We start from the raw sequence: 18,670 nt of genomic DNA on the forward strand, positions 1-18,670 counted from the left end.
GGCCTTGACAAGCTTTCAGACTGAGACCACTAGTCCTCTAGAGTCCTGAAGTGTCTTTTCTGGTGGACTAGGCATTCCACTGTCCCAAAAGTATGTAATAGACCTACAGCAAACAGAAAAAACAAAAGCAAAACCAAAACCCTGGAATTCTTATTTTAAACCTGTTTGACTTCTTAATCTCTCCTTTTTTTTTTTTCTTTAAATACTTGTAACCACAATTTTTTTATCACTTAGAAAAATATAAGAATATGTAATTTAAAAAGTGTAAGATTTAAGTGTTTTTCATCACTGTGCTTACAAATTTCTCAAGTTTGATTTAAAATTCTGTCAGAGAGGATAAAGGATTAATCGCCAGATAACAGAAAAGTAAAGAATCCTACTACAACTGCTTCAGGTTATGACATAAGGCCTAATGACATGACAGATTATGGCATGCAACATGACTAAATAACCCAGATCTCCACCTTTATTCCAACACTTGAATTCATGTCTCCTATGGTATAGATGCAACATTTGCACTAAAGAACAGGAGAGAAAAAGAGCTATTCTGACATAGCTAAAACTGCAATCTGTTTGGAGGCTTCCTCCTGTTCACAGACATTAACTTTTAAAATCCTACAAGAAATAACAATTGTCTTCAAAGTCTACAGGTGCAATAGAAACTTTTCTTGCTATAACAGTTCTTGGATTTTCTTCACCACTTCTGCTGTGAGCAACACGGCAGGTACCTTTTGCTGTTCTCTGAAACACACATGAATGCCTACCCACTGGCAGACAAAAGGAACTAAAATCTTAACACAATTTTGTTCATTTTAAAGAAAATTAAATGATCGGTTTCAGATTTTTCTGTAGAAACCTGGGGAAATAAAAGCTCCAAATAGTAATTCAGAGGAAATGCTGGAATGTTCTAGTACAAAAAGAAGTGTACTGTTCCTTAATTAAATCTATCCAGAATAAGATCAAATAATGAGAAACTGAGAACTTTGGCTTTCCATGCATGGGGCAAACAGAATTTTCTAGAGAACCTAAACCTGTGACTGTGAGGCAATATTTGGAAGTCACAAAAAAATCTTACTTTAATTATGCTTTCCAGTAATGACTGCAGATGGCTTTACAATGCACTATTGAAAGGTTCAGTCTAGGCAGGTTTTACACTGCTCATTTGTGAAACTCTCTTTTTTGGATACTCATTTTCCTCTCATGGTATAAGAATGCCAATATACTGTTATTCAAGGCTTACAAGACAACTGTGATTGTCCTACAAGTCCCAAAATGGCTTCTGAGTTTCTCAGTCTGGTTGTGGGATTTCCATATTCTCATGCAACATCCAGCTGAAGCATAGTTTTGGACCACTTTTTCTCCCTGCCTGGGTTTCTGCAAATGTTTTCTCCACTTCTGAAAATGTATTTCATCCATTTCCTGTTCCTAGTGCTGAGACAATTTTTTCAGTTCATTCTCTCTGATAAAATAATTTTTTTAAGGGTTTAATGCTTCTTCATCTTTCACTCGATATTCCTTTTCAAAGCTCATTCATGTGCTTATAATCAAAGCAGATGCTAAAATATGGTTTGCAAGAGATTTAGATCTCAATTCTGATACTTTCATGCATACAAATAAGTGGGCTGTCAGGTACTAAGCCCCTCATTTAACACAATGAGAAGAGCTAATATTTTCATTAGAAAATAAAGTTCACTAAAGTTATTACAGATCAGACTTTAAAATCTCCTGGCCTTCTTTTGGAGCTTTTCCATTACCAATTAATTTCTAAAGTGCTGTCATGACCAAATATTAGTAATTATCAGTGGTATATATACATTATTAAGATATACCCAGTATATATTATTATTCAGACTCTTTTGCCAATATGCAACCCCTCTATCAATCTTAAGATTTTAATGTTACAAAGTACAGGCTTTGAGGCCTATAAGAAGTAGTAATACCCTTGTGGCTGCATCCTGCTTCTGGCTCAGTAACATAGAATTGTATTTCTAGCTTGGCTGTGAACAATTAGATGAAGTCTTGCATTCTTGAGACTGGGTCTTAGGCTGAAATACTAATTTCTTGAGAAAAGTGCATGTAATGTTATTATGTATTTTGTATATAACTTTCAGCCAGTGGTTTTGCATTTATCTGTCCCTAATTACTGTGTGTAAAAAAAAACCACTTTTTATAGACTCAGTAGCTACAGAGGTCTTGGTGACAATTTTGCAATTGAAGCAGAATCGGGTAGTGTTTAGTGTTCAGTGTTTATTAAGAAGCAGATAGAAGGACCATGCTGGCATACAGGAAGGAAATTAAACATTTCTGTTTTGCTGGCTGCTTTGTTTGAGTATTTGATGTTTTATAATGACAAATGGTTGTTATGTAGAACCTTGTATTTAGGGCAGAACTCCAGGTACTTGCACAAGCAAGATATTAACATGGAAACTTGTGATCATAAACAGTGTGGAAAGAATTTCCACTGGGAGAAAGACTGTGAGTGATGGATAGGGTTTGCTTTCACACTTAGACCATCAAGATGACAGAGGACAACCAATATCTAGAAGCATGTTCCTACTAAGTTTTAAAAACTTGTAATCCCAGACTGCAACAGATTTTTTTTTTAATCAGTTTGAGACTGATAATCTACTATTGCAGAGGTAGTTACTCAGATTTTCAAGAGAATTAATTTGGTGCTTCCAAATTGCCATAGCACTTTAAAGTGCAACAGTTACATTGTGTCTCTCAGTAGGTCAGAAGATAACAGGGGCACATAAGTAGCACTGTATGGCTACAGGCTACAGGGATGAATACGTGTTATCAAAGAGGAATAAATGCATTGAGCACGATAAAGAACATCTTGTAAAGACTGGATACAAAGCAATTATCATCTCTTGCTTTGCCTATGTGTGAGACTTACACCTGTCATTGTATTAATAAGCTAATAGATAGCTTTATCAATACTTCAGTCAACATAGCCACAGAGATAGCCATGTGCATGGTGAAACAGTCTTGAGTCAGTAAGAGTGGGAAATTCTGCTTTAAATATTACATCATTTCATTGAGATGTGGGGTTGGTAAGAAGGTTTTAATAGCCTGCAGAAATATTGGCTCTTAAATATCCATGGCCAAATAACTGGGGGGAATTTTTGTTGTGATGAAGAGGTAAGGGGTGGAGTGTCCTCCTTTGTTGGTGCTGTGACAATGCTATTTTGACTTTGGTGTGCGGAGTTACTGATGTAAGTGAAGCTATGTGTGCTATGAAGGATATTCCTGCCACCACAATGTAAAATGTTTTGTTTCCTAGGTCTGAATTTGACCCATTTGGAGTATGAATTCTTCTGGTGGAATCTTATGTTGGCAAACAACCTTCCTAATCCTTTAGTCATATTATGGCTTTGGAGATACATGACACACTAAATGGAAAATTAGTTGCAATATATATGTATGGTAATATATTTGAAATATATTTTCTAGTTGAAGCAGAATTTTCAGATAACATAAGCTTTTACTTCTCCCTCCCTTCCCCTCCCCCCTCCCCCCCTCCCCCAAGCTATACATTACTTATAGTGCATCTGTATGTTTGCAACAAGGCCACTTTACCACCACATTTACCACCACATTGTCACCACAAACTTGGTGGTAATGCTATTGCCTTCTCCAGTAGTTTTCTTGTTTCCTTTCCAGACTGAGGAATTGAGATTCATTTTCATGATGATTTAATTCTTTCTTGCAAACCACTGCAGCCTACTGAGAATGTTGAAAGGAGTTAATTCTCTAAATGTTGTTGCATAAAATTAAATACAGTTACAGGTAGTCCACACATACAGACTATAAAGAATGAAACCAACGAACCAAAAAGTAACAACAAAAATACACAGGCAGTTTATCCAATTCCACTGAAAACAAGCAATGCCAGTGAAAGAATGGAGGAAACACTGCATCTGAATTAGACTGTCTCAGTGCCTGGATTCTGTTAGCAAGTAGAAACTTCAAATACAAGCATAGTGTTGCAGTTTTGTCATGACTTAGTTTCTTGTGATGTGTGTGCCTGTATGTATTATTTAATTAACTTCAACTACGTAATCTAAAATGTTACTGACTGCAGGAAGAAAGATCGTATTTCTCTTGTAAAAATTTGGGCACACTTGGAAGTGCCTTTGTCTTTTATTAAGTGGTATCATGCCTCGTGATACATTAAAAAGTCTCCTGATTGTACTTTACTAGGTTTACGTATACATCTTTGATTGCAGAAGATCATCATTAAAGCAGCAAAATGGCTGTACAAGAAGAAGGAAATAAAACCCACAAAACAAGTCAAATCAAACAACTCCCTCCTCCCCTAAATTAATGTCTTGCACTATAGAAACTGTGTGAGATAATTCAGTTCAGAGTTTGTATTATCTGTATTATCTGTATTATCTGTACCTTTCTAGGCATCATCATGTTCTCCAGTTGATGGGATTTTTTTTTAGATAAAAGTTTTTTCCCATTGTGACATGAAAAAAAGGACATGTACTTGGTATCTGTACACGGACAAAACCTTTCAAAGAAGAAAGAACTGTCAGTATGTCAAAGCCATAATTCTGTAGTGGACCTGCATATAGCTACAAAAACATTCAGAAAGTGAGAAAGAAAGGAGGGAGAGAGGAAAGAAAAAACATGGTATTTAAAGCAATTAGTCATTGTTTATGGTTTTGTGTTCTTTCTGCCTGGCTTGAGAATTTCCCTGCACCCAACAGACTGAACAACATTCCTATTTCAGTATTTGCAAAATTTCACAAGCAAGTAGTTAAAATAGTAACAGCTTCCCGTGTAGCTTCTTCCTCCAGTCTTTTGCCTTTCTTTTTTAAATAAAGGCTTCAAAACTTCTTTAGTATCCAAGTTAACATGTTTGATATCTTCACCCAGGTTAGTAATTTGTCTTTAGATTCCTATTTTTATTCAGGGTGCATATGGGTTGTGTTTTTTGAAGGTAAAAATGAGTAAAAACATTAAGACCTCAGTTCAGGGGTCTTTTCTCCCAGTGATTTTGATTTTCTGTTAAAGCAGAGGAATCTGTAAGTATTCTAGGTTAAATCAGAATTTTCATGTCACTATTACAGTTGTTACTATTATCACTCTGTCACTACGGAAGTCACTATTGGAAAGTCTTACTTCCATATCCAACCTTTTGCTACGCACACTTAAAATACACTCGTTTTTCTTGCAGTGGATTGGGTTTTCTTAAATTAGATTATAGTTGCATAATGCATTGTAAACTTGCTGGAATCTATTTATCTAGGTGTTTTATCATTACCCTACTGAAATTATGTGACTCCTTCTATGTTGGTATTTTATCTGATAAGGTTCTGGTGAATCTAAGTGCTTTTAGAAACGGTGTGGACACCTATTGAAAAGGTTTTGTAAACCCCACCAGTTTCAGGTAGTGACTAAATTAGGGGGTTGTATAATGATCTTTTAAAAATCTGCATAACTTTCATGTGAACTCGAAGCATTAGAGAGTGTTTAATGTAAAATTATGTCCTATGTCATAGGTGAAACTGTATTGATCAATCTCAGATTGCATCTTAAATTTAGCTCTGTCATCTCACCTGGGAGATCAGGCTGCAAAACATACAGAAGACAAAGGTAGCACAATTAACAGCAAAAAAATCTCATACCCTATCTCCTCACATATTGATGCTACAAATCATACAGATGCTGCTCTTATGTTTCTGCCCAAGCTGCAGTTTTAACACATTTATGTGACATTTAGAGAAAGATTCAGTTAGCAACAGTGGGACACATCCTGATGTTCTGGATATATTGTCTTCCCTGCTGTATGCTACATTTCCGAAATTCCAAAGAGAAAAATATCTTACAGAATGGCATACTAGCTGAATCTTTTTGTTTCTCCTCCTGTAATGATGGTCTAGATTTACTGGAGTTTTATAGTCCATCCTCAAACTGAAGATGTGTCAGATCATGATTTGTGAAAAACAAATATAAAGAACCACTTTCATTCCTTGATTCATAGCATAATTCATATGAAACTATTTTTTATTTCTTGTAGATTTGTAGTTTTGAATTTCTGTGCAGGATCTCTCTAGATTAATTACAGGGATTTTTCACCTAGGCCCACAGGTGAAATAAATCCTTCAGAGAACAAGAGAAATTTTAACAATTGGCATTAATTAAATGTTCACATCCCTTAGCTACTTATAAACTCCTTTGCTAGCAAAAAATGTGAAATATAAAGGATTTTTAAACTAAAAATGGAAAAAACCTTAAAAAAGTTATTAGACTCTGAATTAGCAATCTCAGTGGAAATATCTTCTAAATTAATTCTGGCGATTACAGATGCTATATACTATGATTTTGAAGCCATTGAGCAAAACTAGAATAAGAAATTAATATTGCATAGTAATGATGTAAGGAGGTCACATCATTCTTCTGACACCTCTTCCATGAGTCTGAAAATAGAACAAACTAATCATAGTACATTGATATAAAGTCAGGAGGGCTTGATATTTTTCTCTTACATTCTCTTACATGTTTAGCTGGTAAATAATGGAAAATTTCATATCAGAAACTTTCTTGTTTACAGAATTTTTTATAATATTTCCTTCTACCTTCTTTACTGATTAATGCAGAGTAGTCTCATGAATTCTTTTAGTAAGAAATTAAAGCAGATGATATCCATCAATGTACCTATTGCACACCAGGTCCTCATAAGCATTCAGATCACTCTACCAGATCAGAGGCAGTATAAATATTATTGAAATGTGGAAAATTAGGAAAATGTGAATTCTATATCTTCAGTAGGAATTTTTGTTGTGCAAATCTTCTCTTGGGCCAGATTACTGAGGTGTCCCTGCCCACAGCAGGGTGTTGGAACTAGATGATTTTAAGGTCTTTTCCAACCCTAAGTATTCTATTTTTCTACGTGGGTAACTGGATTACGTGAGCGCAAGGGAGAAAGGGGAAGAGCTGCTAGTGAGAACTGGGAGAAATCTTTGAGTTCTTTAGCACATGCCATATACATTAACCTTAAATAAAATTCTGTGATTGCATGGAGTGTGTCATGTGGATAAATCTCAAATGTACATTTTGGTAGGTTTCAGATTTCCTGCATTCTTCAGGAACAGAACTTGCTCTTCTCACTGATGTCAACTTTAAATGTAACTGCCTAGACCAATGCTACAGTGTGCATTTTCCAAGTGGCAAGTGATTGCCAGTGGCAAAGTAGCAAATGATTGCATAATATAATTTCGAAACTCAGATTTCAAAGTCTACTGCTCATCTCTGAAAAATGTGACAATATTTATGTCATTTCTAACACTGAATATTTTTTGTTTCAAAATAAAAATTTATTATTTTAAATGAGAGACATTTCAGCTCCTTTCAGTCTTCTAGGCCACTGTTAATTTCCAGCTCTTATGTTTCTGTTTTCAAAGGTCAGAATATGTCTTCTCTTTGCTATTCCAGTAGTGTTATGCAATGTAGTATTATTTAAGTACTGTTCTGCTGGCTCACTTTTTGCTGTATTGTACAAGCTTTGCTCATGGTACACATTGAACTGTGATTCTTTCCACAAAGGAAGCAAATAGAACTCTGTAAGCATAAATACTATGAACTGCTGCATGCCAGAATAGGTGTATCTTGGTATAAGACACTAAGGTTAAAAAATATTGCCTAGGCTAATCATTGGCATGAAACATCTATTATGTTTATTCAATCTTTAAGAGAACATTTCCATAGACTGTTAGTCTCAGTACCCACAGAAACTCTCTTTAAAATTATTGAGAATTGTAGCCACAGGAGGGATACTGTGTTTGGGGTGGGGAAATTCTTAAAGAAAATAGAAGCACATAGTGAAGATAAAAGCTTTGTGCTACTCTTAGATAATGAACATGCTGTCTGTGTTCAGTTTCATAGACATGTCTACTCTCATTTCATATTTTGTATTCATGGCTTTTTCAAGTCTTTCAGTTATGGTTAGACATTGTCACTATTCAAGCTAAGGAATATTTTTCCTGATTAGTAATCCCATTTCATTCAAATGAAATATAGTGGAATTACAAATGATATAATTGTATCAGAGATGAAATAATTGTTTCTACACTTTCTTTTTTTTCATTAAACTGCATTAACTAACTGACAGGAAGTGGAGAAAATGTGAATGACTACGTAGAAAGCCCTTCCATAAGGGCTCTGCAAACTAAGACTCCACCCCCACCCCATAAATTACCTTCTGCTCCTATTACTTTCTGACTCTTGCCATTGCTACCTTCTACTGCAGTGGTTTGTGACTTAGGAGTTACTATTTGTGATTCATGCCTTCATGTTTTTATTTTGGAATCACTCATAAGTAAAAATAACTTAGCAAATTAGGGTATTTTATAGCATTAAAATTGGTTTAAATCTGTTACTTTCAAAACCCTAGAACATGCAGGAGATGCATAGACTTCTGGGATTTTTTTTTAACAGGAAAAAAATATTGCTTTGTAAGGGGTATATGGAAATTTCTCTTCTAATTTTCTTTTCATCATGAAACTTGGGGAAAAAATCCGTCCCTCAAAACAGGACCTTCATTTTAATATGTTAAAAATAATCTTGATGAAATAGCAGAACTCTTTCTGACCAGTATTCAGGAAAAGTACTCTTTACAAAATGGAAAATTACAAACACAGTGAAGGGGCAAAAGAAAGAGAGGGGAAAGATGGGAATTCGGTATTTTTCCAGCGCCATTGACCTTTCAACTACATTACACAGCACAAAGGCAACTACAGCTAAAAAAACCCAACAGTTTTCAAGTAGAAGTACGAACCTACCCTCATTTCCTATTTACAAAAAATTATCTCTACCTCTTTATACTTCATTTTAGCTCATATCTGTCTATTTTCCTTCTGGTCCTCAAAGTTTTATAATCAGTTATTACAAGTGCCCTGCCAAAAAGGAGAGTGAAAACCTACCACTACCATCCAGAATACCCATTCTTATTTCCCAAAAGTCATTACTGAAAACACTACTGTTGTAATTGACTCTGGTTCACACATTTGCAGCTTTAAACATCCTTTAACTAGGAACCAGAAGAGTACATTTTTTCTTTTCTCATGTTCCAAGGAGTCAGAACAATGATGTGCAATTGACATATTAAACCTCTTCTCAATTTTTAATTCTTTTTTTTTTTTTGTCATTACTGAGTCTTCATCTTGAGTCATTAGTGTGATGCTCAAGTTCCTCCAGAATATGCTGGGAACACTCCTCTTGTAGCAGGGGAGCGCAGGACCTCATATTCTTCCCTAAAAACTATGTCTGATGCAGAACTCCAACTAAAGAGATTTACTTTGTACTTGGTGGCTTTCCAGGCTCCCTAAGACTGTTGAATGAGTGTACTGACCAATAGGATTTATTACCCAATCCATGCTTTCCCTGTTTCTCAGCTTCCAAAGAGGGTAAGTTAACCATTTGCTTATAGTGGGTCTCTAGAAAGAATCCAGTGTTTTACAGTTCACAGATATGTCCTTTTGACTACAGGCCTTTAGGTGCCTAGTTTTGCATAGTTCTTTCTGTTGCAGGAATTACTAAATTTCACAAACAAATCCTTACTTCCTAGAAGAGTTCCAGAATACCACATGCAAAATGTTGCTCTGCAGCATGGGGCAAGCAATTTTTCTAAGCCATCTCTGAGTAGACCACAGAAGCTACTAGCAAATTTAGGTTGGATATAAGAAGGAAATTCCTTCCTGTTAGGGTGGTGAGGGACTGGAATAGGTTGCCGAGGGAGGTTGTGAATGCTCCAACCCTGGCAGTGTTCAAGACCAGGTTGGACGAGGCCTTGGGTGATATGATTTAGAGTAAGGTGTCCCTGCCCACGGCAGGGGTGTTGGAACTAGATGATCTTAAGGTCCTTTTCAACCCTAACTATTCTATGATTCTACAATTCTATGATTCTAACTATTTGTAAATTCAGTGCACCGTCTTTCAGTTTCACTTCACAAAAACTCATGGCACTTCAAATCTCTGCTCCTAAATCTACATTTATAAAAAATACTGAGTTAATGGAACAAAGAAAGAATTCTTGTGGTCCTGGCTCCAGCTAATGGAGTCAATTAACATTTTGCTTGTAGGAGCAGAGAATGTCTCTGAATTTGTTAAACTATATGTGAAGTACCCATTAGTCGAAAACAGAACAACAAAAACCTCTAGCATTTCAGTGAAGCATGGCACCAATTCTCAAGTTGTTTAAATTTAATGGTGCATCGTTGGTAAACACTGCTATGTTGAGAGACTTTACAGATTGTTTTTAAGCATGTTAAGAAATGAAGAATAATCAGTCTTTGGGGAACTGGATGTTGCACAGATTCTGCTGTATCTTTTTTATTCAGATGCAGGGATGCTAAACCAGCTCTTTAAGAAGCCCAGATATAAAAGGAGCTTTTTCATTCTCACACTGTTAATAATAACCTTTGTACAATATCACAATGTATATCTCAAAAGGAGAAATAACCCTTCAAAACAAGAGAAAATATAATTGCTGTCTGAAACTTCAGTTTTATCATGGTCACCTATAAAACACACAGCAACTTACTGTTTTTGGAAAGTGGGCAGAAAGAGAAGGAGCCTTGAATTTTTCAAAGGGATTAATTTCTGGCACATTTCTGTGGCCAGGAAGCAATGCAGTAACAGATACGTATGGAATTCTGGTAAATGGAATTAACTTTGAGAATTATTTATTTATTTCAGTATCAGTGAACAGTGAAATTTAATATTGTGTTAAACATCCTTTTTTTGTACTAAGATCAGCCTGAAGAATTTTAAGAGTACAAAGATGCAATGAATTTAGGACATTAAGAATTTAAAATGCAGGGAACGTAAAATTTTGAGGAACTTAAAAATATAGGACTGAAGAACCAATCAATATGCATTTATTACTCATTTTATTATGTTTTCAATTTATTTATTAATCATTTTAGTGTATTCAGCATTTATTGCTCCTTTTCATATAAATGTCATAGTCTCCAATAATGTGGAGATCCGCATTATTAATCTACTGTATTTATCAAGTAATCGGAATCCTTCAAAATTCTTAAACTCAGACTCATGTCTCCCTTCTTTCGCTTGATATTTAAAATCCAAACAACTGAATTATAAGGTATGATGTTTGAAGGTAAAAATAAATTAAATGTTAAAAAACTTTCAGTTTGTCTCTGGTTTACTTCTGTTTATCAGACTGATGTTTATTCTGGCAGCTGAAACCTTTACATTAATTCTAATGGAGTATGACACTAAGAGCTCATAGTTTTGTATCTGTCTTAATCATCAACACACTTTCTCTCACAACCTGGAATGGTGAAATAAAATGCCTTTGTTTATGCTAAATCTATTTTACTTTATATACATATATATACAGGACTTATTAAGGAGGTTTTCTTTTAAAAAGAGAAAGGATTTAAAAATTACCTGGGAAGTTAATTTCCACATTTATTTGTATTTAAGGAATTTAGGTCAAAGTAAGTTACCTGAGAGAACAAATATGGCATTATTTAGGATATAATCATAGAATAGTTAGGGTTGGAAAGGACCTTTAGATCATCTAGTTCCAGTCCACCTGCCATGAGCAGGGACACCTCACACTAAACCAAGGCTCTGTCCAATCTGGCCTTGAACACTGCCAGGGATAGAGCATTCACAACTTCCTTGGGCAACCCATTCCAGCGCCTCATCACTCTCACAGCAAAGAATTTCTTCCTTATATCCAGTCTAAACTTCCCTTGTTTAAGTTTGAACCCATTACCACTTGTCCTATCACTACAGTCCCTCATGAAGGGTCCCTCCCCAGCATCCCTATAGGCCCCCTTCAGATACTGGAAGGCTCCTATGAGGTCTCCACGCAGCCTTCTCTTCTCCAGGATGAACAGCCCCAGCTTTCTCAGCCTATATGTTCATACGGGAGGTACTCCAGTCCCCTGATCATCCTTGTGGTCCTCCTCTGGACTTGTTCCAACAGTTCCATGTCCTTTTTATGCTGAGGACACCAGAACTGCACACAATACTCCAAGTGAGGTCTCACAAGGGCAGAGTAGAGAGGCAGGATCACCTCCTTCAACCTGCTGGTCACGCTCCTTTTGATGCAGCCCAGGATGCCGTTGGCTTTCTGGGCTGCGAGCGCACACTGCCGGCTCATGTTCATTTTCTCATCGACCGACACCCCCAAGTACTTCTCCACAGGGCTGCTCTGCATCTCTTCTCTAATCATACTTATTTCTTGTTACTAACTTATATGTGTTAACATAACTGAAAGTTCCTTAGTTCTGAAACTAAGTGATCTAATCTGTAATAGAAGAAAATCCTCTGGGCAAAATACCACTCCTATCCACCATGAAAGCTCTGGTATTAATGGGAATTAAGTGTTCCTATAGGTCTTGTGTTGAGTGGAAAGAGACAGAAAGCTGATGGGGAAAACTGTTGTGACCAAATAGATCTAGTTCCTCATTTTCCTCAGAGATACTTGAAAAGATTTCTGTGGCAATTTTAATGGATTAAGTATGAATAAAATACCAAGCTTTTGCCAAACATTCTGAATATATTCTTGCTAAATACATTAAATTTTAGTGTTAAGTGGACCATATGATGATAATATTTAGATACTGTAGGATTAAGGCTGGTTAATTCTTAATCCCCCTGTGGTATGGCAGCATAGTACTGATTGTGCTAAAAGGTTGTGTATATTTGCCATATTTACTATCAATATTTTTTTAAGCACCTTTATTTCAAAGTATTTAAGGCATGTCAGTCTAATAATGTTGGTATAAATAAGATGAAGAAATAGCACCACATTTTGAGAAGAACTTGTTAGAGAGAGTTAACAGATTCTGATTCAGTGAAGCCTTTGACAAAACTACTGAGTTCAGTGGTACACAAACACAGACTGGAATTAAATTCTTAATTTTGTTACCGAAATGGTATCTACAACACAAATTTTATGTAGTGCATACCTAACAAAAAAAAAAGGTAACATCAGTTTAAGTAACCATATTACAGAACCGTTTAGATTAAACAATGCTTATGCCTTTGGAGGCAGAAGCTCTAGGGGCAGTAAAAACTGAACAAAAATGGTATTATGACTTCAGAGATACTGTTCACTATGATGAGATTTTTTTAAATTATGTCTCCATTATACTTCCAAGACATGTTAACCTTGAATATTCTCTTTGACTGTATCAAGCCTTCATTCTTCCTCAGCACAGTTCATTAAAAACCTGATTCCAGGTTAGCTTTTTATTTAATGTCAAATAAACTTTTCCTACTGATTCCTCTGAATATTTTATTTCTTTTGTTCTTGCTAACAAAAGAAAATAATGTATTACCACCCTTATAGTTCTCTTGTATGGACTTTTGGCAAGATTACATCTCCTTTCCTCAGAATTACCAAAGCAATTCCTCCTAACCAGTATTCCTACGGTGTATTTCTTCAAGCCTGTTTTTAACTCCCTGCAGGTTTTCTTCTTTGTTTTTTTTTGTTGGTTTGTTGTTTTTTTTTGTTGTTGTTGTTTTTTGAGGGTTGGATTTGGCTTGGTTTGTTTTTTCTGTTTTTCAGGTGTACAGGACTGTGTTTTCAACATTTGCTTTCTTCTTTACTGCACTATCTTGCCATTTGTTCAGTTTCACATTAAATACACATCTCTTTGTTTTTCCTTTCATTTCTGTGTAAATTAGAAGAGAATAACCTTATGTCATGATTACGTGGCAGCACCCAATTCAAGTGATGGTGCAGTAGAAGCTCAAACCAGTTACCATGCTTTCCCTATTATCATATCTTCCTGACAAATCTTTTCACCGTACTCTCTCTTCCCTGCTATAGTCTTCCCTTATCCAGCCACTTGAGCATGTTGTGATCATTTAACTGTCTGTGAGACACACATACACAAAAAAAAAACCTTGGGCAGGCAAAGAAGTAATTCTGTCTCTCAGTTATTAGCAAGTTAAATAAATTGCTTGGCCAGTAGTCTAGCCTCTTTGGGCATATGCTGCATGAGGTTTTTTAGATAATATTTTACTCTGAGTGAGCTTGTCTACCTGAAATTGTACAAGGAGCTTAGCTCATGATATTGAAAGTGCAATTTGAAGTATTGAAACAAAATTGAATACGTAAGTGGGTGCACTCATTTCAAAGTGAATGAAAATGAACCGCTTTAATATTATTTTAATGCTAAACTAAGCAACCATGTAAAGACCCAAGTTAATTAATCCATTTTAAGAGGTAAATTGTACTAATTTTCCCTTTGTAGTTAATCCATCTTTACAAAAGTGGCAGTATAATGCTCTGAATCCATGGTGTAATTTTATTTCACTGGGCTGTAATTTACTTGTAGTCTATGGAGAAAACAATAAAGAAGCAGAGGGCTAAAGATTAGTCAAATACTATGCCAGCTTCAATAACATCAGTCACATATTGGTTTTTTATGTTGTTTTTTTATGATTTCCCCAGAAAAAAATTGTTCATTTGACTCTTCGCTGGGGACTTCTGAAAGTTTCTGAGGCACTCTCAGAACTCAGCATGATCAGTGCTAGCAGTTTCTTGGAAACACAGGAGGAAATCTGCTTACAAACACATTGAAAGGACTAAAGGTATACATTGAACTATAAAAACTAGGTTTAACTACCTTCAGAAAAAAAACCCAAAACAAAACAAAATCAAAACACAATTAAGAAAAAGCAAACAGAAAAAAACCAAACACTTTTTGAAGTGAATTATCAGAGAATTATTCTTTTTCATTAAATTATGTTCTAAGGAAAATTTCTTCCGACAGGTTCTTGTAAAACTGGAGGGTATATTACTGTCTAACATACATTTATGCTAGTTTGGTAGAGACTGCAAGAAGTACTAATTTCTGCCAAAGAATGTTACTAGATTTCTGGTCTGTGGCATTTGTCTCTTAAATTTTTGATACTTCAGAAAAGCCTTGTTCTGGACAAGTAAAAAATTCACAGTATATACAGCTTTTCCATCTCTCAGCTCTAGTCTAATATGGAAATGATACTATTAAATGTCTGTTATGCTGTTTAACACATTTCAAAGCCTGTGCAAAGGGAAAGTATTAACCTATAAAGCACCCCAGAGAGGAGGAAGGGTGCATTAATTTTGTGATGGTTAATTCACTTGTTTATTCAGTTCAGTAAAATGATATTGAAAAAGTGACAAAATATATATTTAGAATAAAGAAATAAAGTTAAATTTCAAACACTGTCCAAGTGTTTAATAATAAATAACTTTATAGGGATTTGAATTGTATCTTTTTGTTTATATCTAGCTGCTCTTTATACATCATGAGTCTGTTACATTTGGAGAATCTTCTTTGCAGCAATATGTATTCCTTCTCTTTTTTCTCTTAGTATCCTGTTTAATCAGGGCAAAACAAACATTTTGCAGAAATGTAAAAATATCTTTGTCTCTGCCTGGAAATTTGAATGAGGAGACAATGTATTATGGCAGTGCCTCATAGGTATTTATACACTGAGAACTCCTAATCCATCTAATTGTGGTAGAGCTAAATTATATCTTGGATCAGCTTCAAGGATTTTGTGAGGAAAGTATGTTCCCTTTATTACAGAATAATAATAAAAAGAACTATAACTTTTTTCTTCTGTCATCAGTATTGTTATATAGCCGAATGCTATTGAATTGGTTGAAATTCTCCACTGAGAAAGACTGTTTCTCTATATTATCATCAAACAATGATGAGTGAATGAGCTCAGTGCACCATAACAGAACATGGTGAAATATGCTGACACTGATGTGATTCTTCATTGTGATGTTAATAAATTCAACACAGGAGTTTTTACAAAACACTAATATGAGATATTCAGTTTATGAGTGCCTTGTTTGTTACCACAAATGGTATTTGTCGAGGTTTTTTTATTAGATGTAGGATTTTCCCCCATGTGCTTAATGTGAATGATAAACTTATAGTTTCTTTTGGACATTCTGGACCAAATTAATATTTTTTAATGTTTGTTAACAACCATTTTTTTTTCTCATGTTTCAATTTTTAATACATGAAAAGTTCTTTTGTCTAAGTAAAGGATCCAAAGACTTCTTTATTTTTATTGTTGCAGGTTCAATGCATTGTTCTGTGAGGAAATAAATCTATAGCAGATAATTTAAATATACTGTATCTCAATTTATGCAATAAGCATTAAACTGGAAGAATGGAGTTACTGATTTTGAATTTCATTTATAGTCAAATAAAAGTAAGAAAATTAGAAACAATTGATTGATTATATATTTAGTAGCTCATACCTAAAATCAGATCATTGCACACTGTGCAGAATTAACTGTGTGAAGAGTAGGAGCATATTGTGACATTCATATTGTTATTTAAATGTAAGCATTCTAAAAATGCATGGTATTGAATCCTCTGGACAAGTGAGCTATTGAGAAGCAAGTTTTCAAATGATGGAGAATTTATCCTCACTTGCACAAACAGGAATACAGTCAAAACAAGCAATCAAAAAAAGATCCTTAAACATGGCAAATAGAAAACTGTTTTATTGTCTGAAATGTTTACAAGTTTCATGTTAAGAAGCTTGTATTCTGAAAGCTTCTATAACAATTATGATTTGGGAATCTTAAGTGTCAGTTGAGAAATCCTGGAAATTGTTCCTATGGAAATATCAAAACTGCCCTGATCCAGAACTATAAGCTACTATTAAGGAGCTAGAGAACCTGGCAACTGACATTCCTAGGAACTCACAGATCTGGTTTCCCATAAACTGACTTCCCAGTAGCTTGTCTAAGATGTTTCTCAGGATCCACTAGTCAAAGACTCCCACCTGCTTTCCAAGTGAATTGTTTTGTAGTTAAGTGAGTGGCAAAGGTATATCAAAGACAATAGGGTGGGAATCAGCTCGTGATTTATACACCTGTATTTAGACATCTGCAACGTAAGCTTCTGTGGAACTGACAATTAGGTCAAAATAGTTGCAGATAACCTAGAGTTGCTCAGTTTGCCTCAGAGTGAAAACTTAAAATTGATCAGCTGAATGCTCCCTCACCAGAGGTATCTAGTAGCATTAAAAAGGACATGAACTTGGCAGAAATTACACAGATCCTATGGGAGCTCTTTGCCACTCTTGGTCAGAGGTCAAAAGATCAAATATATCAAAGACAGAAAGTGTTCATGTTTCGGCAGTGGTTTCGTTTTCTGTATCTCGATTTCCAAACATGGAGGCTTAGACTCATCCTTCACATATAGACACTTTCATGTAGATACTTAAGTTTAAATGTATACATATGAACTTGAATGCACAGCTACAATGCAATGAACTGAAGGCACGGCTACAGGTTGGGCAGAGAAGAGATTCAGAACAGCCCTACGGAGAAGAACTTGGGGGTGTTGGTTGATGAAAAAATGAACATGAGCTGTCTTCTGTGTGCGCTCACAGTCCAGAAAGCCAACGGCATCCTGGGCTGCATCAAAAGGAGCGTGACCAGCAGGTCGAAGGAGGTGATCCTGCCCCTCTACTCTGCCCTTGTGAGACCTCACCTGGAGTATTGTGTGCAGTTCTGGTGTCCTCAACATAAAAAGGACATGGAACTGTTGGAACAAGTCCAGAGGAGGGCCACGAGGATGACCAGGGGACTGGAGCACCTCCCGTATGAAGACAGGCTGAGGAAGTTGGGGCTGTTCAGCCTGGAGAAGAGAAGGCTGCGTGGAGACCTCATAGGAGCCTTCCAGTATCTGAAGGGGGCCTATAGGGATGCTGGAGAGGGACTCTTCATTAGGGACTGTAGTGACAGGACAAGGGGTAACGGGTTAAAACTTAAACAGGGGAAGTTTAGGTTGGATATAAGAAGGAAATTCTTTCCTGTTAGGGTGTTGAGGCACTGGAATGGGTTGCCCAGGGAGGTTGTGAATGCTCCATCCCTGGCAGTGTTCAAGACCAGGTTGGACGAGGCCTTGGGTGATATGATTTAGCGTTAGGTGTCCCTGCCCATGGCAGGGGTGTTGGAACTTGATGATCTTAACGTCCTTTCCAACCCTAACAATTCTATGATTCTATGATTTATTGGCTCTCAAAGTTGTTGTTCTCGATCTCAGAGTATCAGCATGTCGTACCTTACTTACAGCTGGTTTTTGCTGTTTTAGTGTTTACCAGCTGGGGAACTTGGGCTAAGGTTCTCATTTCATACTGTAATACAGTAGACTCATTGATCATGCATCTGGGCTGGTATGTGTTCGCAGCGTGGTCATCACCTCTATACTTTGGGAGGTATACAATGGAAGTGTTTAGCAATTACGCATCTACTGTTTCCTCCTTGAGTGTTCAACCTATGAAAGATACTTTCCCTTACATTCCCAGCTCCCCCACCAGATTATTTACACCATCATTTGAGAGTTCTGAAGGCTTTGAATAGCCTTTGGTTACCATTGAGACCTGCCTGCTGATTGTGATGGGAATCAGCATGTTGATCATACAGAGTGTGTTATACCCATGACCATACTACCCTCAGAACAGCCTACTTTGTCTGATCTCAAAAGTTAAGCAGGTTCACGTTTGGGTCTGGTCTAGGGTTAGACGACAATATAGGAGGACCACCAAGAGATTTTCCCAAAGGTTGGACAGTCATGAGTGGCAGGGTGTGTGGCACAGTATGGACAAGTATCTAGTCCACTAAGCCTCTCCAGTGTTTGGAAGTCTT

The 18,670-nt window shown here is 36.1% G+C and overlaps 1 protein-coding gene across 1 annotated transcript in view; it reads right to left on the reverse strand.

Moving 5' to 3' along the window:
* Nucleotides 1–18,670, reverse strand: part of LOC134166689 (T-cell activation Rho GTPase-activating protein-like) — a 1,836,444-nt gene that overhangs the window by 466,922 nt on the left and 1,350,852 nt on the right. The gene's annotated exons all lie outside the window — the stretch shown is intronic.

This window comes from Pezoporus occidentalis, unplaced genomic scaffold (genome assembly GCF_034315485.1).
Source record: "Pezoporus occidentalis ecotype Australia unplaced genomic scaffold, CSIRO_AGI_Poc_V1 ctg27, whole genome shotgun sequence".
In the NCBI taxonomy this organism is placed as follows: Eukaryota; Metazoa; Chordata; class Aves; order Psittaciformes; family Psittacidae; genus Pezoporus; species Pezoporus occidentalis.